The sequence below is a fragment of the Acipenser ruthenus genome, chromosome 58, assembly GCF_902713425.1.
Source record: "Acipenser ruthenus chromosome 58, fAciRut3.2 maternal haplotype, whole genome shotgun sequence".
Classification (NCBI taxonomy): Eukaryota; Metazoa; Chordata; class Actinopteri; order Acipenseriformes; family Acipenseridae; genus Acipenser; species Acipenser ruthenus.
This window is the reverse complement of record NC_081246.1, coordinates 4,353,493-4,380,396: the sequence shown is the minus strand read 5'-3', so window position 1 is coordinate 4,380,396 and position 26,904 is coordinate 4,353,493.

The window sequence follows — 26,904 nt, the reverse complement described above, 5'->3', positions numbered from 1 at the left end:
CCTGACATAGAGCCACAATAGGGCCAGTTTCATAATAACATTAAAACACATAGATGAGATTAGAGAAAGGTAGGAAACTGGTGCCCAGTGGCGGCCATTTTGGCTCTGGAGCTCCATAGACATCAATGCATTACCAGCCCACACTTAGAGCCACAATGGAGCCAGTTTCAAAGCAACATTAAAACACTCAAATTAGAGAAAGGTAAGAAACTGCTGCCCATTGGCGGCCATATTGGCTCTGGAGTCCCATAGACATCAATGCATTACTGGCCCTGACTTAGAGCCACAATAGGGCCAGTTTCATAATAACATTAAAACACTCAAATTAGAGAAAGGTAAGAAACTGCTGCCCATTGGCGGCCAAATTGGCTCTGGAGCCACATAGACATCAATGCATTACTGGCCCTGACTTAGAGCCACAATAGGGCCAGTTTCATAATAACATTAAAACACATAGATGAGATTAGATAAAGGTAGGAAACTGGTGCCCAGTGGCGGCCATTTTGGCTCTGGAGCTCCATAGACATCAATGCATTACCAGCCCACACTTAGAGCCACAATGGAGCCAGTTTCATAGCAACATTAAAACACTCAAATTAGAGAAAGGTAAGGAACTGCTGCCCTTTGGCGGCCATATTGGCTCTGGAGCCCCATAGACATCAATGCATTACTGGCCCTGACATAGAGCCACAGTAGAGCCAGTTTCATAATAACATTAAAACACATAGATGATATTAGAGAAAGGTAGGAAACTGGTGCCCAGTGGCGGCCATTTTGGCTCTGGAGCTCCATAGACATCAATGCATTACCGGCCCACACTTAGAGCCACAATGGAGCCAGTTTCATAGCAACATTAAAACACTCAAATTAGAGAAAGGTAAGAAACTGCTGCCCATTGGTGGCCATATTGGCTCTGGAGCCCCATAGACATCATTGCATTACTGGCCCTGACATAGAGCCACAATAGGGCCAGTTTCATAATAACATTAAAACACATAGATGAGATTAGAGAAAGGTAGGAAACTGGTGCCCAGTGGCGGCCATTTTGGCTCTGGAGCTCCATAGACATCAATGCATTACCAGCCCACACTTAGAGCCACAATGGAGCCAGTTTCAAAGCAACATTAAAACACTCAAATTAGAGAAAGGTAAGAAACTGCTGCCCATTGGTGGCCATATTGGCTCTGGAGCCCCATAGACATCAATGCATTACTGGCCCTGACTTAGAGCCACAATAGGGCCAGTTTCATAATAACATTAAAACACATAGATGAGATTAGAGAAAGGTAGGAAACTGGTGCCCAGTGGCGGCCATTTTGGCTCTGGAGCTCCATAGACATCAATGCATTACCAGCCCACACTTAGAGCCACAATGGAGCCAGTTTCAAAGCAACATTAAAACACTCAAATTAGAGAAAGGTAAGAAACTGCTGCCCATTGGTGGCCATATTGGCTCTGGAGCCCCATAGACATCATTGCATTACTGGCCCTGACATAGAGCCACAATAGGGCCAGTTTCATAATAACATTAAAACACATAGATGAGATTAGAGAAAGGTAGGAAACTGGTGCCCAGTGGCGGCCATTTTGGCTCTGGAGCTCCATAGACATCAATGCATTACCAGCCCACACTTAGAGCCACAATGGAGCCAGTTTCAAAGCAACATTAAAACACTCAAATTAGAGAAAGGTAAGAAACTGCTGCCCATTGGTGGCCATATTGGCTCTGGAGCCCCATAGACATCAATGCATTACTGGCCCTGACTTAGAGCCACAATAGGGCCAGTTTCATAATAACATTAAAACACATAGATGAGATTAGAGAAAGGTAGGAAACTGGTGCCCAGTGGCGGCCATTTTGGCTCTGGAGCTCCATAGACATCAATGCATTACCAGCCCACACTTAGAGCCACAATGGAGCCAGTTTCAAAGCAACATTAAAACACTCAAATTAGAGAAATGTAAGAAACTGCTGCCCATTGGCGGCCATATTGGCTCTGGAGCCCCATAGACATCAATGCATTACCGGCCCACACTTAGAGCCACAATGGAGCCAGTTTCATAGCAACATTTAAACACTCAAATTAAAGAAATGTAAGAAACTGGTGCCCATTGGCGGCCATATTGGCTCTGGAGCCCCATAGACATCAATGCATTACTGGCCCTGACTTAGAGCCACAATAGGGCCAGTTTCATAATAACATTAAAACACATAGATGAGATTAGAGAAAGGTAGGAAACTGGTGCCCAGTGGCGGCCATATTGGCTCTGGAGCTCCATAGACATCAATGCATTACCAGCCCACACTTAGAGCCACAATGGAGCCAGTTTCAAAGCAACATTAAAACACTCAAATTAGAGAAAGGTAAGAAACTGCTGCCCATTGGCGGCCATATTGGCTCTGGAGTCCCATAGACATCAATGCATTACTGGCCCTGACTTAGAGCCACAATAGGGCCAGTTTCATAATAACATTAAAACACTCAAATTAGAGAAAGGTAAGAAACTGCTGCCCATTGGCGGCCAAATTGGCTCTGGAGCCACATAGACATCAATGCATTACTGGCCCTGACTTAGAGCCACAATAGGGCCAGTTTCATAATAACATTAAAACACATAGATGAGATTAGATAAAGGTAGGAAACTGGTGCCCAGTGGCGGCCATTTTGGCTCTGGAGCTCCATAGACATCAATGCATTACCAGCCCACACTTAGAGCCACAATGGAGCCAGTTTCATAGCAACATTAAAACACTCAAATTAGAGAAAGGTAAGGAACTGCTGCCCTTTGGCGGCCATATTGGCTCTGGAGCCCCATAGACATCAATGCATTACTGGCCCTGACATAGAGCCACAGTAGAGCCAGTTTCATAATAACATTAAAACACATAGATGATATTAGAGAAAGGTAGGAAACTGGTGCCCAGTGGCGGCCATTTTGGCTCTGGAGCTCCATAGACATCAATGCATTACCGGCCCACACTTAGAGCCACAATGGAGCCAGTTTCATAGCAACATTAAAACACTCAAATTAGAGAAAGGTAAGAAACTGCTGCCCATTGGTGGCCATATTGGCTCTGGAGCCCCATAGACATCATTGCATTACTGGCCCTGACATAGAGCCACAATAGGGCCAGTTTCATAATAACATTAAAACACATAGATGAGATTAGAGAAAGGTAGGAAACTGGTGCCCAGTGGCGGCCATTTTGGCTCTGGAGCTCCATAGACATCAATGCATTACCAGCCCACACTTAGAGCCACAATGGAGCCAGTTTCAAAGCAACATTAAAACACTCAAATTAGAGAAAGGTAAGAAACTGCTGCCCATTGGTGGCCATATTGGCTCTGGAGCCCCATAGACATCAATGCATTACTGGCCCTGACTTAGAGCCACAATAGGGCCAGTTTCATAATAACATTAAAACACATAGATGAGATTAGAGAAAGGTAGGAAACTGGTGCCCAGTGGCGGCCATTTTGGCTCTGGAGCTCCATAGACATCAATGCATTACCAGCCCACACTTAGAGCCACAATGGAGCCAGTTTCAAAGCAACATTAAAACACTCAAATTAGAGAAAGGTAAGAAACTGCTGCCCATTGGCGGCCATATTGGCTCTGGAGTCCTATAGACATCAATGCATTACTGGCCCTGACTTAGAGCCACAATAGGGCCAGTTTCATAATAACATTAAAACACTCAAATTAGAGAAAGGTAAGAAACTGCTGCCCATTGGCGGCCATATTGGCTCTGGAGCCCCATAGACATCAATGCATTACTGGCCCTGACTTAGTGCCACAATAGGGCCAGTTTCATAATAAGATTAAAACACATAGATGAGATTAGAGAAAGGTAGGAAACTGGTGCCCAGTGGCGGCCATTTTGGCTCTGGAGCGCCATAGACATCAATGCATTACCAGCCCACACTTAGAGCCACAATGGAGCCAGTTTCATAGCAACATTAAAACACTCAAATTAGAGGAAGGTAAGGAACTGCTGCCCATTGGCGGCCATATTGGCTCTGGAGCCCCATAGACATCAATGCACTACTGGCCCTGACTTAGAGCCACAATAGAGCCAGTTTCATAATAACATTAAAACACATAGATGAGATTAGAGAAGAGTAGGAAACTAGTGCCCAGTGGCGGCCATTTTGGCTCTGGAGCTCCATAGACATCAATGCATTACCGGCCCACACTTAGAGCCACAATAGAGCCAGTTTCATAATAACATTAAAACACATAGATGAGATTAGAGAAAGGTAGGAAACTGGTGCCCAGTGGCGGCCATTTTGGCTCTGGAGCTCCAAAGACATCAATGCATTACAAGCCCACACTTAGAGCCACAATGAAGCCAGTTTCATAGCAACATTAAAACACTCAAATTAGAGAAATGTAAGAAACTGCTGCCCATTGGCGGCCATATTGGCTCTGGAGCCCCATATACATCAATGCATTACTGGCCCTGACTTAGAGCCACAATAGAGCCAGTTTCATAATAACATTAAAACACATAGATGAGATTAGAGAAAGGTAGGAAACTGGTGCCCAGTGGCGGCCATTTTTGCTCTGGAGCTCCATAGACATCAATGTATTACCGGCCCACACTTAGAGCCACAATGGAGCCAGTTTCATAATAACATTTAAACACTCAAATTAGAGAAATGTAAGAAACTGCTGCCCATTGGCGGCCATATTGGCTCTGGAGCCCCATAGACATCAATGCATTACTGGCCCTGACATAGAGCCACAATAGGGCCAGTTTCATAATAACATTAAAACACATAGATGAGATTAGAGAAAGGTAGGAAACTGGTGCCCAGTGGCGGCCATTTTGGCTCTGGAGCTCCATGGACATCAATGCATTCCCGGCCCACACTTAGAGCCACAATGGAGCCACTTTCATAGCAACATTTAAACACTGAAATTAGAGAAATGTAAGAAACTGCTGCCCATTGGTGGCCATATTGGCTCTGGAGCCCCATAGACATCAATGCATTACTGGCCCTGACTTAGAGCCACAATAGGGCCAGTTTCATAATAACATTAAAACACATAGATGAGATTAGAGAAAGGTAGGAAACTGGTGCCTAGTGGCGGCCATTTTGGCTCTGGAGCTCCATAGACATCAATGCATTACCAGCCCACACTTAGAGCCACAATGGAGCCAGTTTCATAGCAACATTAAAACACTCAAATTAGAGAAAGGTAAGGAACTGCTGCCCTTTGGCGGCCATATTGGCACTGGAGCCCCATAGACATCAATGCATTACTGGCCCTGACATAGAGCCACAGTAGAGCCAGTTTCATAATAACATTAAAACACATAGATGAGATTAGAGAAAGGTAGGAAACTGGTGCCCAGTGGCGGCCATTTTGGCTCTGGAGCTCCATAGACATCAATGCATTACCAGCCCACACTTAGAGCCACAATGGAGCCAGTTTCATAGCAACATTAAAACACTCAAATTAGAGAAAGGTAAGAAACTGCTGCCCATTGGTGGCCATATTGGCTCTGGAGCCCCATAGACATCAATTCATTACTGGCCCTGACTTAGAGCCACAATAGGGCCAGTTTCAAAATAACATTAAAACACATAGATGAGATTAGAGAAAGGTAGGAAACTGGTGCCCAGTGGCGGCCATTTTGGCTCTGGAGCTCCATAGACATCAATGCATTACCAGCCCACACTTAGAGCCACAATGGAGCCAGTTTCAAAGCAACATTAAAACACTCAAATTAGAGAAATGTAAGAAACTGCTGCCCATTGGCGGCCATATTGGCTCTGGAGCCCCATAGACATCAATGCATTACTGGCCCTGACTTAGAGCCACAATAGGGCCAGTTTCATAATAACATTAAAACACATAGATGAGATTAGAGAAAGGTAGGAAACTGGTGCCCAGTGGCGGCCATTTTGGCTCTGGTGCTCCATAGACATCAATGCATTACCAGCCCACACTTAGAGCCACAATGGAGCCAGTTTCAAAGCAACATTAAAACACTCAAATTAGAGAAAGGTAAGAAACTGCTGCCCATTGGCGGCCATTTTGGCTCTGGAGTCCCATAGACATCAATGCATTACTGGCCCTGACTTAGAGCCACAATAGGGCCAGTTTCATAATAACATTAAAACACTCAAAATAGAGAAAGGTAAGAAACTGCTGCCCATTGGCGGCCATATTGGCTCTGGAGTCCCATAGACATCAATGCATTACTGGCCCTGACTTAGAGCCACAATAGGGCCAGTTTCATAATAATATTAAAACACTCAAATTAGAGAAAGGTAAGAAACTGCTGCCCATTGGCGGCCATATTGGCTCTGGAGCCCCATAGACATCAATGCATTACTGGCCCTGACTTAGAGCCACAATAGGGCCAGTTTCATAATAACATTAAAACACATAGATGAGATTAGAGAAAGGTAGGAAACTGGTGCCCAGTGGCGGCCATTTTGGCTCTGGACCTCCATAGACATCAATGCATTCCCGGCCCACACTTAGAGCCACAATGGAGCCACTTTCATAGCAACATTTAAACACTGAAATTAGAGAAATGTAAGAAACTGCTGCCCATTGGCGGCCATATTGGCTCTGGAGCCCCATAGACATCAATGCATTACTGGCCCTGTCTTAGAGCCACAATAGGGCCAGTTTCATAATAACATTAAAACACATAGATGAGATTAGAGAAAGGTAGGAAACTGGTGCCCAGTGGCGGCCATTTTGGCTCTGGAGCTCCATAGACATCAATGCATTACCAGCCCACACTTAGAGCCACATTGGAGCCAGTTTCATAGCAACATTAAAACACTCAAATTAGAGAAAGGTAAGGAACTGCTGCCCTTTGGCGGCCATATTGGCTCTGGAGCCCCATAGACATCAATGCATTACTGGCCCTGACATAGAGCCACAGTAGAGCCAGTTTCATAATAACATTAAAACACATAGATGATATTAGAGAAAGGTAGGAAACTGGTGCCCAGTGGCGGCCATTTTGGCTCTGGAGCTCCATAGACATCAATGCATTACCGGCCCACACTTAGAGCCACAATGGAGCCAGTTTCATAGCAACATTAAAACACTAAAATTAGAGAAAGGTAAGAAACTGCTGCCAATTGGCGGCCATATTGGCTCTGGAGTCCCATAGACATCAATGCATTACTGGCCCTGACTTAGAGCCACAATAGGGCCAGTTTCATAATAACATTAAAACACTCAAATTAGAGAAAGGTAAGAAACTGCTGCCCATTGGCGGCCATATTGGCTCTGGAGCCCCATAGACATCAATGCATTACTGGCCCTGACTTAGAGCCACAATAGGGCCAGTTTCATAATAACATTAAAACACATAGATGAGATTAGAGAAAGGTAGGAAACTGGTGCCCAGTGGCGGCCATTTTGGCTCTGGAGGCCCATAGACATCAATGCATTCCCGGCCCACACTTAGAGCCACAATGGAGCCACTTTCATAGCAACATTTAAACACTGAAATTAGAGAAATGTAAGAAACTGCTGCCCATTGGCGGCCATATTGGCTCTGGAGCCCCATAGACATCAATGCATTACTGGCCCTGTCTTAGAGCCACAATAGGGCCAGTTTCATAATAACATTAAAACACATAGATGAGATTAGAGAAAGGTAGGAAACTGGTGCCCAGTGGCGGCCATTTTGGCTCTGGAGCTCCATAGACATCAATGCATTACCAGCCCACACTTAGAGCCACATTGGAGCCAGTTTCATAGCAACATTAAAACACTCAAATTAGAGAAAGGTAAGGAACTGCTGCCCTTTGGCGGCCATATTGGCTCTGGAGCCCCATAGACATCAATGCATTACTGGCCCTGACATAGAGCCACAGTAGAGCCAGTTTCATAATAACATTAAAACACATAGATGATATTAGAGAAAGGTAGGAAACTGGTGCCCAGTGGCGGCCATTTTGGCTCTGGAGCTCCATAGACATCAATGCATTACCGGCCCACACTTAGAGCCACATTGGAGCCAGTTTCATAGCAACATTAAAACACTCAAATTAGAGAAAGGTAAGGAACTGCTGCCCTTTGGCGGCCATATTGGCTCTGGAGCCCCATAGACATCAATGCATTACTGGCCCTGACATAGAGCCACAGTAGAGCCAGTTTCATAATAACATTAAAACACATAGATGATATTAGAGAAAGGTAGGAAACTGGTGCCCAGTGGTGGCCATTTTGGCTCTGGAGCTCCATAGACATCAATGCATTACCGGCCCACACTTAGAGCCACAATGGAGCCAGTTTCATAGCAACATTAAAACACTCAAATTAGAGAAAGGTAAGAAACTGCTGCCCATTGGCGGCCATATTGGCTCTGGAGTCCCATAGACATCAATGCATTACTGGCCCTGACTTAGAGCCACAATAGGGCCAGTTTCATAATAACATTAAAACACTCAAATTAGAGAAAGGTAAGAAACTGCTGCCCATTGGCGGCCATATTGGCTCTGGAGCCCCATAGACATCAATGCATTACTGGCCCTGACTTAGAGCCACAATAGGGCCAGTTTCATAATAACATTAAAACACATAGATGAGATTAGAGAAAGGTAGGAAACTGGTGCCCAGTGGCGGCCATTTTGGCTCTGGAGCTCCATAGACATCAATGCATTCCCGGCCCACACTTAGAGCCACAATGGAGCCAGTTTCATAGCAACATTTAAACACTGAAATTAGAGAAATGTAAGAAACTGCTGCCCATTGGCGGCCATATTGGCTCTGGAGCCCCATAGACATCAATGCATTACTGGCCCTGACTTAGAGCCACAATAGGGCCAGTTTCATAATAACATTAAAACACTCAAATTAGAGAAAGGTAAGAAACTGCTGCCCATTGGCGGCCATATTGGCTCTGGAGCCCCATAGACATCAATGCATTACTGGCCCTGACTTAGAGCCACAATAGGGCCAGTTTCATAATAACATTAAAACACATAGATGAGATCAGAGAAAGGTAGGAAACTGGTGCCCAGTGGTGGCCATTTTGGCACTGGAGCTCCATAGACATCAATGCATTCCCGGCCCACACTTAGAGCCACAATGGAGCCACTTTCATAGCAACATTTAAACACTGAAATTAGAGAAATGTAAGAAACTGCTGCCCATTGGCGGCCATATTGGCTCTGGAGCCCCATAGACATCAATGCATTACTGGCCCTGACTTAGAGCCACAATAGGGCCAGTTTCATAATAACATTAAAACACATAGATGAGATTAGAGAAAGGTAGGAAACTGGTGCCCAGTGGCGGCCATTTTGGCTCTGGAGCTCCATAGACATCAATGCATTACCAGCCCACACTTAGAGCCACAATGGAGCCAGTTTCATAGCAACATTAAAACACTCAAATTAGAGAAAGGTAAGGAACTGCTGCCCTTTGGCGGCCATATTGGCTCTGGAGCCCCATAGACATCAATGCATTACTGGCCCTGACATAGAGCCACAGTAGAGCCAGTTTCATAATAACATTAAAACACATAGATGATATTAGAGAAAGGTAGGAAACTGCTGCCCATTGGCGGCAAAATTGGCTCTGGAGCCCCATAGACATCAATGCATTACCGGCCCACACTTAGAGCCACAATGGAGCCAGTTTCAAAGCAACATTAAAACACTCAAATTAGAGAAAGGTAAGAAACTGCTGCCCATTGGCGGCCATATTGGCTCTGGAGCTCCATAGACATCAATGCATTACCAGCCCACACTTAGAGCCACAATGGAGCCAGTTTCATAGCAACATTAAAACACTCAAATTAGAGAAAGGTAAGGAACTGCTGCCCATTGGTGGCCATATTGGCGCTGGAGCCCCATAGACATCAATGCATTACTGGCCCTGACTTAGAGCCACAATAGAGCCAGTTTCATAATAACATTAAAACACATAGATGAGATTAGAGAAAGGTAGGAAACTGGTGCCCAGTGGCGGCCATTTTTGCTCTGGAGCGCCATAGACATCAATGCATTACCAGCACACACTTAGAGCCACAATAGAGCCAGTTTCATAATAACATTAAAACACTCAAATTAGAGAAAGGTAAGGAACTGCTGCCCATTGGCGGCCATATTGGCTCTGGAGGCCCATAGACATCAATGCATTACCGGCCCACACTTAGAGCCACAATGAAGCCAGTTTCATAGCAACATTAAAACACTCAAATTAGAGAAAGGTAAGGAACTGCTGCCCATTGGCGGCCATATTGGCTCTGGAGCCCCATAGACATCAATGCATTACTGGCCCTGACATAGAGCCAGAGTAGAGCCAGTTTCATAATAACATTAAAACACATAGATGAGATTAGAGAAAGGTAGGAAACTGGTGCCCAGTGGCGGCTATTTTGGCTCTGGAGCTCCATAGACATCAATGCATTTCCGGCCCACACTTAGAGCCACAATAGAGCCAGTTTCATAATAACATTAAAATACAGATGGGATTAGAGAAAGGTAGGAAACTTTTGCCCATTGGCGGCCATTTTGGCTCTGGAGCTCCATAGACATCAATGCATTACCGGCCCACACTTAGAGCCACAATGGAGCCAGTTTCATAGCAACATTAAAACACTCAAATTAGAGAAAGGTAAGGAACTGCTGCCCATTGGTGGCCATATTGGCTCTGGAGCCCCATAGACATCAATGCATTACTGGCCCTGACATAGAGCCAGAGTAGAGCCAGTTTCAAAATAACATTAAAACACATAGATGAGATTAGAGAAAGGTAGGAAACTGGTGCCCAGTGGCGGCCATTTTGGCTCTGGATCTCCATAGACATCAATGCATTACAAGCTCAGACTTAGAGCCACAATGGAGCCAGTTTCATAGCAACATTAAAACACTCAAATTAGAGAAATGTAAGAAACTGCTGCCCATTGGCGGCCATATTGGCTCTGGAGCCCCATATACATCAATGCATTACTGGCCCTGACTTAGAGCAACAATATAGCCAGTTTCACAATAACATTAAAACACATAGATGAGATTAGAGAAAGGTAGGAAACTGGTGCCCAGTGGCGGCCATTCTTGCTCTGGAGCTCCATAGACATCAATGCATTACCGGCCCACACTTAGAGCCACAATAGAGCCAGTTTCATAATAACATTAAAACACAGATGGGATTAGAGAAAGGTAGGAAACTGTTGCCCATTGGCGGCCATTTTGGCTCTGGAGCTCCATAGACATCAATGCATTACCAGCCCACACTTAGAGCCACAATGGAGCCAGTTTCAAAGCAACATTAAAACACTCAAATTAGAGAAATTTAAGAAACTGCTGCCCATTGGCGGCCAGATTGGCTCTGGAGCCCCATTGACATCAATGCATTACTGGCCCTGACTTAGAGCCACAATAGGGCCAGTTTCATAATAACGTTAAAACACATAGATGAGATTAGAGAAAGGTAGGAAACTGGTGCCCAGTGGCGGCCATTTTGGCTCTGGAGCTCCATAGACATCAATGCATTACTGGCCCTGACTTAGAGAGACAATAGAGCCAGTTTCATAATAACATTAAAACACATAGATGAGATTAGAGAAAGGTAGGAAACTGGTGCCCAGTGGCGGCCATTTTTGCTCTGGAGCTCCATAGACATCAATGCATTACCGGCCCACACTTAGAGCCACAATAGAGCCAGTTTCATAATAACATTAAAACACTCAAATTAGAGAAAGGTAAGGAACTGCTGCCCATTGGCGGCCATATTGGCTCTGGAGCCCCATAGACATCAATGCATTACCGGCCCACACTTAGAGCCACAATGGAGCCAGTTTCATAGCAACATTAAAACACTCAAATTAGAGAAAGGTAAGGAACTACTGCCCATTGGCGGCCATATTGGCTCTGTTGCCCCATAGACATCAATGCATTACTGGCCCTGACATAGAGCCAGAGTAGAGCCAGTTTCATAATAACATTAAAACACTCAAATTAGAGAAAGGTAAGAAACTGCTGCCCATTGGTGGCCATATTGGCTCTGGAGCCCCATAGACATCAATGCATTACTGGCCCTGACTTAGAGCCACAATAGGGCCAGTTTCATAATAACATTAAAACACATAGATGAGATTAGAGAAAGGTAGGAAACTGGTGCCCAGTGGCGGCCATTTTGGCTCTGGAGCTCCATAGACATCAATGCATTACTGGCCCTGACTTAGAGCCACAATAGAGCCAGTTTCATAATAACATTAAAACACATAGATGAGATTAGAGAAAGGTAGGAAACTGGTGCCCAGTGGCGGCCATTTTTGCTCTGGAGCTCCATAGACATCAATGCATTACCGGCCCACACTTAGAGCCACAATAGAGCCAGTTTCATAATAACATTAAAACACTCAAATTAGAGAAAGGTAAGGAACTGCTGCCCAGTGGCGGCCAAATTGGCTCTGGAGCCCCATAGACATCAATGCATTACCGGCCCACACTTAGAGCCACAATGGAGCCAGTTTCAAAGCAACATTAAAACACTCAAATTAGAGAAAGGTAAGAAACTGCTGCCCATTGGCGGCCATATTGGCTCTGGAGCTCCATAGACATCAATGCATTACCAGCCCACACTTAGAGCCACAATGGAGCCAGTTTCATAATAACATTAAAACACTCAAATTAGAGAAAGGTAGGAAACTGGTGCCCAGTGGCGGCCATTTTGGCTCTGGAGCCCCATAGACATCAATGCATTACCAGCCCACACTTAGAGCCACAATGGAGCCAGTTTCATAGCAACATTAATACACTCAAATTAGAGAAAGGTAAGGAACTGCTGCCCATTGGCGGCCATATTGGCGCTGGAGCCCCATAGACATCAATGCATTACTGGCCCTGACTTAGAGCCACAATAGAGCCAGTTTCAAAATAACATTAAAACACATAGATGAGATTAGAGAAAGGTAGGAAACTGGTGCCCAGTGGCGGCCATTTTTGCTCTGGAGCGCCATAGACATCAATGCATTACCAGCCCACACTTAGAGCCACAATAGAGCCAGTTTCATAATAACATTAAAACACTCAAATTAGAGAAAGGTAAGGAACTGCTGCCCATTGGCGGCCATATTGGCTCTGGAGGCCCATAGACATCAATGCATTACCGGCCCACACTTAGAGCCACAATGGAGCCAGTTTCATAGCAACATTAAAACACTCAAATTAGAGAAAGGTAAGGAACTGCTGCCCATTGGCGGCCATATTGGCTCTGGAGCCCCATAGACATCAATGCATTACTGGCCCTGACATAGAGCCAGAGTAGAGCCAGTTTCATAATAACATTAAAACACATAGATGAGATTAGAGAAAGGTAGGAAACTGGTGCCCAGTGGCGGCCATTTTGGCTCTGGAGCTCCATAGACATCAATGCATTACCGGCCCACACTTAGAGCCACAATGGAGCCAGTTTCATAGCAACATTAAAACACTCAAATTAGAGAAAGGTAAGAAACTGCTGCCCATTGGTGGCCATATTGGCTCTGGAGCCCCATAGACATCAATGCATTACCGGCCCACACTTAGAGCCACAATGGAGCCAGTTTCATAGCAACATTAAAACACTCAAATTAGAGAAAGGTAAGGAACTACTGCCCATTGGCGGCCATATTGGCTCTGTTGCCCCATAGACATCAATGCATTACTGGCCCTGACATAGAGCCAGAGTAGAGCCAGTTTCATAATAACATTAAAACACTCAAATTAGAGAAAGTTAAGAAACTGCTGCCCATTGGTGGCCATATTGGCTCTGGAGCCCCATAGACATCAATGCATTACTGGCCCTGACTTAGAGCCACAATAGGGCCAGTTTCATAATAACATTAAAACACATAGATGAGATTAGAGAAAGGTAGGAAACTGGTGCCCAGTGGTGGCCATTTTGGCTCTGGAGCTCCATAGACATCAATGCATTACTGGCCCTGACTTAGAGCCACAATAGAGCCAGTTTCATAATAACATTAAAACACATAGATGAGATTAGAGAAAGGTAGGAAACTGGTGCCCAGTGGCGGCCATTTTGGCTCTGGAGCTCCATAGACATCAATGCATTACCGGCCCACACTTAGAGCCACAATAGAGCCAGTTTCATAATAACATTAAAACACTCAAATTAGAGAAAGGTAAGGAACTGCTGCCCAGTGGCGGCCAAATTGGCTCTGGAGCCCCATAGACATCAATGCATTACCGGCCCACACTTAGAGCCACAATGGAGCCAGTTTCAAAGCAACATTAAAACACTCAAATTAGAGAAAGGTAAGAAACTGCTGCCCATTGGCGGCCATATTGGCTCTGGAGCTCCATAGACATCAATGCATTACCAGCCCACACTTAGAGCCACAATGGAGCCAGTTTCATAATAACATTAAAACACTCAAATTAGAGAAAGGTAAGAAACTGCTGCCCATTGGCGGCCATATTGGCTCTGGAGCCCCATAGACATCAATGCATTACTGGCCCTGACTTAGAGCCACAATAGGGCCAGTTTCATAATAACATTAAAACACATAGATGAGATTAGAGAAAGGTAGGAAACTGGTGCCCAGTGGCGGCCATTTTGGCTCTGGAGCTCCATAGACATCAATGCATTACCAGCCCACACTTAGAGCCACAATGGAGCCAGTTTCATAGCAACATTAAAACACTCAAATTAGAGAAAGGTAAGGAACTGCTGCCCATTGGCGGCCATATTGGCGCTGGAGCCCCATAGACATCAATGCATTACTGGCCCTGACTTAGAGCCACAATAGAGCCAGTTTCAAAATAACATTAAAACACATAGATGAGATTAGAGAAAGGTAGGAAACTGGTGCCCAGTGGCGGCCATTTTGGCTCTGGAGCGCCATAGACATCAATGCATTACCAGCCCACACTTAGAGCCACAATAGAGCCAGTTTCATAATAACATTAAAACACTCAAATTAGAGAAAGGTAAGGAACTGCTGCCCATTGGCGGCCATATTGGCTCTGGAGGCCCATAGACATCAATGCATTACCGGCCCACACTTAGAGCCACAATGGAGCCAGTTTCATAGCAACATTAAAACACTCAAATTAGAGAAAGGTAAGGAACTGCTGCCCATTGGCGGCCATATTGGCTCTGGAGCCCCATAGACATCAATGCATTACTGGCCCTGACATAGAGCCAGAGTAGAGCCAGTTTCATAATAACATTAAAACACAGATGAGATTAGAGAAAGGTAGGAAACTGGTGCCCAGTGGCGGCCATTTTGGCTCTGGAGCTCCATAGACATCAATGCATTACCGGCCCACACTTAGAGCCACAATGGAGCCAGTTTCATAGCAACATTAAAACACTCAAATTAGTGAAAGGTAAGGAACTGCTGCCCATTGGTGGCCATATTGGCTCTGGAGCCCCATAGACATCAATGCATTACTGGCCCTGACATAGAGCCAGAGTAGAGCCAGTTTCATAATAACATTAAAACACATAGATGAGATTAGAGAAAGGTAGGAAACTGGTGCCCAGTGGCGGCCATTTTGGCTCTGGAGCTCCATAGACATCAATGCATTTCCGGCCCACACTTAGAGCCACAATGGAGCCAGTTTCATAGCAACATTAAAACACTCAAATTAGAGAAAGGTAAGAAACTGCTGCCCATTGGTGGCCATATTGGCTCTGGAGCCCCATAGACATCAATGCATTACTGGCCCTGACTTAGAGCCACAATAGGGCCAGTTTCAAAATAACATTAAAACACATAGATGAGATTAGAGAAAGGTAGGAAACTGGTGCCCAGTGGCGGCCATTTTGGCTCTGGAGCTCCATAGACATCAATGCATTACAAGCCCAGACTTAGAGCCACAATGGAGCCAGTTTCATAGCAACATTAAAACACTCAAATTAGAGAAATGTAAGAAACTGCTGCCCATTGGCGGCCATATTGGCTCTGGAGCCCCATATACATCAATGCATTACTGGCCCTGACTTAGAGCCACAATATAGCCAGTTTCATAATATCATTAAAACACATAGATGAGATTAGAGAAAGGTAGGAAACTGGTGCCCACTGGTGGCCATTCTTGCTCTGGATCTCCATAGACATCAATGCATTACCGGCCCACACTTAGAGCCACAATAGAGCCAGTTTCATAATAACATTAAAACACAGATGGGATTAGAGAAAGGTAGGAAACTGTTGCCCATTGGCGGCCATTTTGGCTCTGGAGCTCCTTAGACATCAATGCATTACCAGCCCACACTTAGAGCCACAATGGAGCCAGTTTCAAAGCAACATTAAAACACTCAAATTAAAGAAATTTAAGAAACTGCTGCCCATTGGCGGCCAGATTGGCTCTGGAGCCCCATTGACATCAATGCATTACTGGCCCTGACTTAGAGCCACAATAGGGCCAGTTTCATAATAACATTAAAACACATAGATGAGATTAGAGAAAGGTAGGAAACTGGTGCCCAGTGGCGGCCATTTTTGCTCTGGAGCGCCATAGACATCAATGCATTACCAGCCCACACTTAGAGCCACAATAGAGCCAGTTTCATAATAACATTAAAACACTCAAATTAGAGAAAGGTAAGGAACTGCTGCCCATTGGCGGCCATATTGGCTCTGGAGGCCCATAGACATCAATGCATTACCAGCCCACACTTAGAGCCACAATGGAGCCAGTTTCATAGCAACATTAAAACACTCAAATTAGAGAAAGGTAAGGAACTGCTGCCCATTGGCGGCCATATTGGCTCTGGAGCCCCATAGACATCAATGCATTACTGGCCCTGACATAGAGCCAGAGTAGAGCCAGTTTCACAATAACATTAAAACACATAGATGAGATTAGAGAAAGGTAGGAAACTGGTGCCCAGTGGCGGCCATTTTGGCTCTGGAGCTCCATAGACATCAATGCATTACCGGCCCACACTTAGAGCCACAATGGAGCCAGTTTCATAGCAACATTAAAACACTCAAATTAGAGAAAGGTAAGAAACTGCTGCCCATTGGTGGCCATATTGGCTCTGGAGCCCCATAGACATCAATGCATTACTGGCCCTGACTTAGAGCCACAATAGGGCCAGTTTCAAAATAACATTAAAACACATAGATGAGATTAGAGAAAGGTAGGAAACTGGTGCCCAGTGGCGGCCATTTTGGCTCTGGAGCTCCATAGACATCAATGCATTACAAGCCCAGACTTAGAGCCACAATGGAGCCAGTTTCATAGCAACATTAAAACACTCAAATTAGAGAAATGTAAGAAACTGCTGCCCATTGGCGGCCATATTGGCTCTGGAGCCCCATATACATCAATGCATTACTGGCCCTGACTTAGAGCCACAATATAGCCAGTTTCATAATATCATTAAAACACATAGATGAGATTAGAGAAAGGTAGGAAACTGGTGCCCAGTGGCGGCCATTCTTGCTCTGGATCTCCATAGACATCAATGCATTACCGGCCCACACTTAGAGCCACAATAGAGCCAGTTTCATAATAACATTAAAACACAGATGGGATTAGAGAAAGGTAGGAAACTGTTGCCCATTGGCGGCCATTTTGGCTCTGGAGCTCCTTAGACATCAATGCATTACCAGCCCACACTTAGAGCCACAATGGAGCCAGTTTCAAAGCAACATTAAAACACTCAAATTAGAGAAATTTAAGAAACTGCTGCCCATTGGCGGCCAGATTGGCTCTGGAGCCCCATTGACATCAATGCATTACTGGCCCTGACATAGAGCCAGAGTAGAGCCAGTTTCATAATAACATAAAAACACATAGATGAGATTAGAGAAAGGTAGGAAACTGGTGCCCAGTGGCGGCCATTTTGGCTCTGGAGCTCCATAGACATCAATGCATTTCCGGCCCACACTTAGAGCCACAATGGAGCCAGTTTCATAGCAACATTAAAACACTCAAATTAGAGAAAGGTAAGAAACTGCTGCCCATTGGTGGCCATATTGGCTCTGGAGCCCCATAGACATCAATGCATTACTGGCCCTGACTTAGAGCCACAATAGGGCCAGTTTCAAAATAACATTAAAACACATAGATGAGATTAGAGAAAGGTAGGAAACTGGTGCCCAGTGGCGGCCATTTTGGCTCTGGAGCTCCATAGACATCAATGCATTACAAGCCCAGACTTAGAGCACAATGGAGCCAGTTTCATAGCAACATTAAAACACTCAAATTAGAGAAATGTAAGAAACTGCTGCCCATTGGCGGCCATATTGGCTCTGGAGCCCCATATACATCAATGCATTACTGGCCCTGACTTAGAGCCACAATATAGCCAGTTTCATAATATCATTAAAACACATAGATGAGATTAGAGAAAGGTAGGAAACTGGTGCCCAGTGGCGGCCATTCTTGCTCTGGATCTCCATAGACATCAATGCATTACTGGCCCACACTTAGAGCCACAATAGAGCCAGTTTCATAATAACATTAAAACACAGATGGGATTAGAGAAAGGTAGGAAACTGTTGCCCATTGGCGGCCATTTTGGCTCTGGAGCTCCTTAGACATCAATGCATTACCAGCCCACACTTAGAGCCACAATGGAGCCAGTTTCAAAGCAACATTAAAACACTCAAATTAGAGAAATTTAAGAAACTGCTGCCCATTGGCGGCCAGATTGGCTCTGGAGCCCCATTGACATCAATGCATTACTGGCCCTGACTTAGAGCCACAATAGGGCCAGTTTCATAATAACATTAAAACACATAGATGAGATTAGAGAAAGGTAGGAAACTGGTGCCCAGTGGCGGCCATTTTGGCTCTGGAGCGCCATAGACATCAATGCATTACCAGCCCACACTTAGAGCCACAATAGAGCCAGTTTCATAATAACATTAAAACACTCAAATTAGAGAAAGGTAAGGAACTGCTGCCCATTGGCGGCCATATTGGCTCTGGAGGCCCATAGACATCAATGCATTACCAGCCCACACTTAGAGCCACAATGGAGCCAGTTTCATAGCAACATTAAAACACTCAAATTAGAGAAAGGTAAGGAACTGCTGCCCATTGGCGGCCATATTGGCTCTGGAGCCCCATAGACATCAATGCATTACTGGCCCTGACATAGAGCCAGAGTAGAGCCAGTTTCATAATAACATTAAAACACATAGATGAGATTAGAGAAAGGTAGGAAACTGGTGCCCAGTGGCGGCCATTTTGGCTCTGGAGCTCCATAGACATCAATGCATTACCGGCCCACACTTAGAGCCACAATGGAGCCAGTTTCATAGCAACATTAAAACACTCAAATTAGAGAAAGGTAAGAAACTGCTGCCCATTGGTGGCCATATTGGCTCTGGAGCCCCATAGACATCAATGCATTACTGGCCCTGACTTAGAGCCACAATAGGGCCAGTTTCAAAATAACATTAAAACACATAGATGAGATTAGAGAAAGGTAGGAAACTGGTGCCCAGTGGCGGCCATTTTGGCTCTGGAGCTCCATAGACATCAATGCATTACAAGCCCAGACTTAGAGCCACAATGGAGCCAGTTTCATAGCAACATTAAAACACTCAAATTAGAGAAATGTAAGAAACTGCTGCCCATTGGCGGCCATATTAGCTCTGGAGCCCCATATACATCAATGCATTACTGGCCCTGACTTAGAGCCACAATATAGCCAGTTTCATAATATCATTAAAACACATAGATGAGATTAGAGAAAGGTAGGAAACTGGTGCCCAGTAGCGGCCATTCTTGCTCTGGATCTCCATAGACATCAATGCATTACCGGCCCACACTTAGAGCCACAATAGAGCCAGTTTCATAATAACATTAAAACACAGATGGGATTAGAGAAAGGTAGGAAACTGTTGCCCATTGGCGGCCATTTTGGCTCTGGAGCTCCTTAGACATCAATGCATTACCAGCCCACACTTAGAGCCACAATGGAGCCAGTTTCAAAGCAACATTAAAACACTCAAATTAGAGAAATTTAAGAAACTGCTGCCCATTGGCGGCCAGATTGGCTCTGGAGCCCCATTGACATCAATGCATTACTGGCCCTGACTTAGAGCCACAATAGGGCCAGTTTCATAATAACATTAAAACACATAGATGAGATTAGAGAAAGGTAGGAAACGGGTGCCCAGTGGCGGCCATTTTGGCTCTGGAGCTCCATAGACATCAATGCATTGCCGGCCCACACTTAGAGCCACAATAGAGCCAATTTCATAATAACATTAAAACACTCAAATTAGAGAAAGGTAAGGAACTGCTGCCCATTGGCAGCCATATTGGCTCTGGAGCCCCATAGACATCAATGCATTACCGGCCCACACTTAGAGCCACAATGGAGCCAGTTTCATAGCAACATTAAAACACTCAAATTAGAGAAAGGTAAGAAACTGCTGCCCATTGGTGGCCAAATTGGCTCTGGAGCTCCATATACAACAATGCATTACTGGCCCTGACTTAGAGCCACAGTAGAGCCAGTTTCATAATAACATTAAAACACATAGATGAGATTAGAGAAAGGTAGGAAACTGGTGCCCATTGGCGGCCATTTCGGCTCTGGATCTCCATAGACATCAATGCATTACCAGCCCACACTTAGAGCCACAATGGAGCCAGTTTCAAAGCAACATTAAAACACTCAAATTAGAGAAAGGTAAGAAACTGCTGCCCAATGGCGGCCATATTGGCTCTGGAGCCCCATAGACATCAATGCATTACTGGCCCTGACTTAGAGCCACAATAGAGCCAGTTTCATAGTAACATTAAAACACATAGATTAGATTAGAGAAAGGTAGGAAACTGGTGCCCAGTGGCGGCCATTTTGGCTCTGGAGCTCCATAGACATCAATGCATTTCCGGCCCACACTTAGAGCCACAATGGAGCCAGTTTCATAGCAACATTAAAACACTCAAATTAGAGAAAGGTAAGAAACTGCTGCCCATTGGTGGCCATATTGGCTCTGGAGCCCCATAGACATCAATGCATTACTGGCCCTGACTTAGAGCCACAATAGGGCCAGTTTCAAAATAACATTAAAACACATAGATGAGATTAGAGAAAGGTAGGAAACTGGTGCCCAGTGGCGGCCATTTTGGCTCTGGAGCTCCATAGACATCAATGCATTACAAGCCCAGACTTAGAGCCACAATGGAGCCAGTTTCATAGCAACATTAAAACACTCAAATTAGAGAAATGTAAGAAACTGCTGCCCATTGGCGGCCATATTGGCTCTGGAGCCCCATATACATCAATGCATTACTGGCCCTGACTTAGAGCCACAATATAGCCAGTTTCATAATATCATTAAAACACATAGATGAGATTAGAGAAAGGTAGGAAACTGGTGCCCAGTGGCGGCCATTCTTGCTCTGGATCTCCATAGACATCAATGCATTACCGGCCCACACTTAGAGCCACAATAGAGCCAGTTTCATAATAACATTAAAACACAGATGGGATTAGAGAAAGGTAGGAAACTGTTGCCCATTGGCGGCCATTTTGGCTCTGGAGCTCCTTAGACATCAATGCATTACCAGCCCACACTTAGAGCCACAATGGAGCCAGTTTCAAAGCAACATTAAAACACTCAAATTAGAGAAATTTAAGAAACTGCTGCCCATTGGCGGCCAGATTGGCTCTGGAGCCCCATTGACATCAATGCATTACTGGCCCTGACTTAGAGCCACAATAGGGCCAGTTTCATAATAACATTAAAACACATAGATGAGATTAGAGAAAGGTAGGAAACGGGTGCCCAGTGGCGGCCATTTTGGCTCTGGAGCTCCATAGACATCAATGCATTGCCGGCCCACACTTAGAGCCACAATAGAGCCAGTTTCATAATAACATTAAAACACTCAAATTAGAGAAAGGTAAGGAACTGCTGCCCATTGGCGGCCATATTGGCTCTGGAGCCCCATAGACATCAATGCATTACCGGCGCACACTTAGAGCCACAATGGAGCCAGTTTCATAGCAACATTAAAACACTCAAATTAGAGAAAGGTAAGAAACTGCTGCCCATTGGTGGCCAAATTGGCTCTGGAGCTCCATATACAACAATGCATTACTGGCCCTGACTTAGAGCCACAGTAGAGCCAGTTTCATAATAACATTAAAACACATAGATGAGATTAGAGAAAGGTAGGAAACTGGTGCCCATTGGCGGCCATTTCGGCTCTGGATCTCCATAGACATCAATGCATTACCAGCCCACACTTAGAGCCACAATGGAGCCAGTTTCAAAGCAACATTAAAACACTCAAATTAGAGAAAGGTAAGAAACTGCTGCCCAATGGCGGCCATATTGGCTCTGGAGCCCCATAGACATCAATGCATTACTGGCCCTGACTTAGAGCCACAATAGAGCCAGTTTCATAGTAACATTAAAACACATAGATGAGATTAGAGAAAGGTAGGAAACTGGTGCCCAGTGGCGGCCATTTTGGCTCTGGAGCTCCATAGACATCAATGCATTTCCGGCCCACACTTAGAGCCACAATGGAGCCAGTTTCATAGCAACATTAAAACACTCAAATTAGAGAAAGGTAAGAAACTGCTGCCCATTGGTGGCCATATTGGCTCTGGAACCCCATAGACATCAATGCATTACTGGCCCTGACTTAGAGCCACAATAGGGCCAGTTTCAAAATAACATTAAAACACATAGATGAGATTAGAGAAAGGTAGGAAACTGGTGCCCAGTGGCGGCCATTTTGGCTCTGGAGCTCCATAGACATCAAGGCATTACAAGCCCAGACTTAGAGCCACAATGGAGCCAGTTTCATAGCAACATTAAAACACTCAAATTAGAGAAATGTAAGAAACTGCTGCCCATTGGCGGCCATATTGGCTCTGGAGCCCCATATACATCAATGCATTACTGGCCCTGACTTAGAGCCACAATATAGCCAGTTTCATAATATCATTAAAACACATAGATGAGATTAGAGAAAGGTAGGAAACTGGTGCCCAGTGGCGGCCATTCTTGCTCTGGATCTCCATAGACATCAATGCATTACCGGCCCACACTTAGAGCCACAATAGAGCCAGTTTCATAATAACATTAAAACACAGATGGGATTAGAGAAAGGTAGGAAACTGTTGCCCATTGGCGGCCATTTTGGCTCTGGAGCTCCTTAGACATCAATGCATTACCAGCCCACACTTAGAGCCACAATGGAGCCAGTTTCAAAGCAACATTAAAACACTCAAATTAGAGAAATTTAAGAAACTGCTGCCCATTGGCGGCCAGATTGGCTCTGGAGCCCCATTGACATCAATGCATTACTGGCCCTGACTTAGAGCCACAATAGGGCCAGTTTCATAATAACATTAAAACACATAGATGAGATTAGAGAAAGGTAGGAAACTGGTGCCCAGTGGCGGCCATTTTGGCTCTGGAGCTCCATAGACATCAATGCATTACCGGCCCACACTTAGAGCCACAATGGAGCCAGTTTCATAGCAACATTAAAACACTCAAATTAGTGAAAGGTAAGGAACTGCTGCCCATTGGTGGCCATATTGGCTCTGGAGCCCCATAGACATCAATGCATTACTGGCCCTGACATAGAGCCAGAGTAGAGCCAGTTTCATAATAACATTAAAACACATAGATGAGATTAGAGAAAGGTAGGAAACTGGTGCCCAGTGGCGGCCATTTTGGCTCTGGAGCTCCATAGACATCAATGCATTACCGGCCCACACTTAGAGCCACAATGGAGCCAGTTTCATAGCAACATTAAAACACTCAAATTAGAGAAAGGTAAGAAACTGCTGCCCATTGGTGGCCATATTGGCTCTGGAGCCCCATAGACATCAATGCATTACTGGCCCTGACTTAGAGCCACAATAGGGCCAGTTTCAAAATAACATTAAAACACATAGATGAGATTAGAGAAAGGTAGGAAACTGGTGCCCAGTGGCGGCCATTTTGGCTCTGGAGCTCCATAGACATCAATGCATTACAAGCCCAGACTTAGAGCCACAATGGAGCCAGTTACATAGCAACATTAAAACACTCAAATTAGAGAAATGTAAGAAACTGCTGCCCATTGGCGGCCATATTGGCTCTGGAGCCCCATATACATCAATGCATTACTGGCCCTGACTTAGAGCCACAATATAGCCAGTTTCATAATATCATTAAAACACATAGATGAGATTAGAGAAAGGTAGGAAACTGGTGCCCAGTGGCGGCCATTCTTGCTCTGGATCTCCATAGACATCAATGCATTACCGGCCCACACTTAGAGCCACAATAGAGCCAGTTTCATAATAACATTAAAACACAGATGGGATTAGAGAAAGGTAGGAAACTGTTGCCCATTGGCGGCCATTTTGGCTCTGGAGCTCCTTAGACATCAATGCATTACCAGCCCACACTTAGAGCCACAATAGAGCCAGTTTCAAAGCAACATTAAAACACTCAAATTAGAGAAATTTAAGAAACTGCTGCCCATTGGCGGCCAGATTGGCTCTGGAGCCCCATTGACATCAATGCATTACTGGCCCTGACTTAGAGCCACAATAGGGCCAGTTTCATAATAACATTAAAACACATAGATGAGATTAGAGAAAGGTAGGAAACGGGTGCCCAGTGGCGGCCATTTTGGCTCTGGAGCTCCATAGACATCAATGCATTGCCGGCCCACACTTAGAGCCACAATAGAGCCAGTTTCATAATAACATTAAAACACTCAAATTAGAGAAAGGTAAGGAACTGCTGCCCATTGGCGGCCATATTGGCTCTGGAGCCCCATAGACATCAATGCATTACCGGCCCACACTTAGAGCCACAATGGAGCCAGTTTCATAGCAACATTAAAACACTCAAATTAGAGAAAGGTAAGAAACTGCTGCCCATTGGTGGCCAAATTGGCTCTGGAGCTCCATATACAACAATGCATTACTGGCCCTGACTTAGAGCCACAGTAGAGCCAGTTTCATAATAACATTAAAACACATAGATGAGATTAGAGAAAGGTAGGAAACTGGTGCCCATTGGCGGCCATTTCGGCTCTGGATCTCCATAGACATCAATGCATTACCAGCCCACACTTAGAGCCACAATGGAGCCAGTTTCAAAGCAACATTAAAACACTCAAATTAGAGAAAGGTAAGAAACTGCTGCCCAATGGCGGCCATATTGGCTCTGGAGCCCCATAGACATCAATGCATTACTGGCCCTGACTTAGAGCCACAATAGGGTCAGTTTCATAATAACATTAAAACACATAGATGAGATTAGAGAAAGGTAGGAAACTGGTGCCCAGTGGCGGCCATTTTGGCTCTGGAGCTCCATAGACATCAATGCATTACCAGCCCACACTTAGAGCCACAATGGAGCCAGTTTCATAGCAACATTAAAACACTCAAATTAGAGAAAGGTAAGGAACTGCTGCCCTTTGGCGGCCATATTGGCTCTGGAGCCCCATAGACATCAATGCATTACTGGCCCTGACATAGAGCCACAGTAGAGCCAGTTTCATAATAACATTAAAACACATAGATGATATTAGAGAAAGGTAGGAAACTGGTGCCCAGTGGCGGCCATTTTGGCTCTGGAGCGCCATAGACATCAATGCATTACCGGCCCACACTTAGAGCCACAATGGAGCCAGTTTCATAGCAACATTAAAACACTCAAATTAGAGAAAGGTAAGAAACTGCTGCCCATTGGTGGCCATATTGGCTCTGGAGCCCCATAGACATCAATGCATTACTGGCCCTGACTTAGAGCCACAATAGGGCCAGTTTCAAAATAACATTAAAACACATAGATGAGATTAGAGAAAGGTAGGAAACTGGTGCCCAGTGGCGGCCATTTTGGCTCTGGAGCTCCATAGACATCAATGCATAACCAGCCCACACTTAGAGCCACAATGGAGCCAGTTTCAAAGCAACATTAAAACACTCAAATTAGAGAAATGTAAGAAACTGCTGCCCATTGGCGGCCATATTGGCTCTGGAGCCCCATAGACATCAATGCATTACTGGCCCTGACTTAGAGCCACAATAGGGCCAGTTTCATAATAACATTAAAACACATAGATAAGATTAGAGAAAGGTAGGAAACTGGTGCCCAGTGGCGGCCATTTTGGCTCTGGAGCTCCATAGACATCAATGCATTACCAGCCCACACTTAGAGCCACAATGGAGCCAGTTTCAAAGCAACATTAAAACACTCAAATTAGAGAAAGGTAAGAAACTGCTGCCCATTGGCGGCCATATTGGCTCTGTAGTCCCATAGACATCAATGCATTACTGGCCCTGACTTAGAGCCACAATAGGGCCAGTTTCATAATAACATTAAAACACTCAAATTAGAGAAAGGTAAGAAACTGCTGCCCATTGGCGGCCATATTGGCTCTGGAGCCCCATAGACATCAATGCATTACTGGCCCTGACTTAGAGCCACAATAGGGCCAGTTTCATAATAACATTAAAACACATAGATGAGATTAGAGAAAGGTAGGAAACTGGTGCCCAGTGGCGGCCATTTTGGCTCTGGAGCTCCATAGACATCAATGCATTCCCGGCCCACACTTAGAGCCACAATGGAGCCAGTTTCATAGCAACATTTAAACACTGAAATTAGAGAAATGTAAGAAACTGCTGCCCATTGGCGGCCATATTGGCACTGGAGCCCCATAGACATCAATGCATTACTGGCCCTGACTTAGAGCCACAATAGGGCCAGTTTCATAATAACATTAAAACACATAGATGAGATTAGAGAAAGGTAGGAAACTGGTGCCCAGTGGCGGCCATTTTGGCTCTGGAGCTCCATAGACATCAATGCATTACCAGCCCACACTTAGAGCCACAATGGAGCCAGTTTCATAGCAACATTAAAACACTCAAATTAGAGAAAGGTAAGGAACTGCTGCCCTTTGGCGGCCATATTGGCTCTGGAGCCCCATAGACATCAATGCATTACTG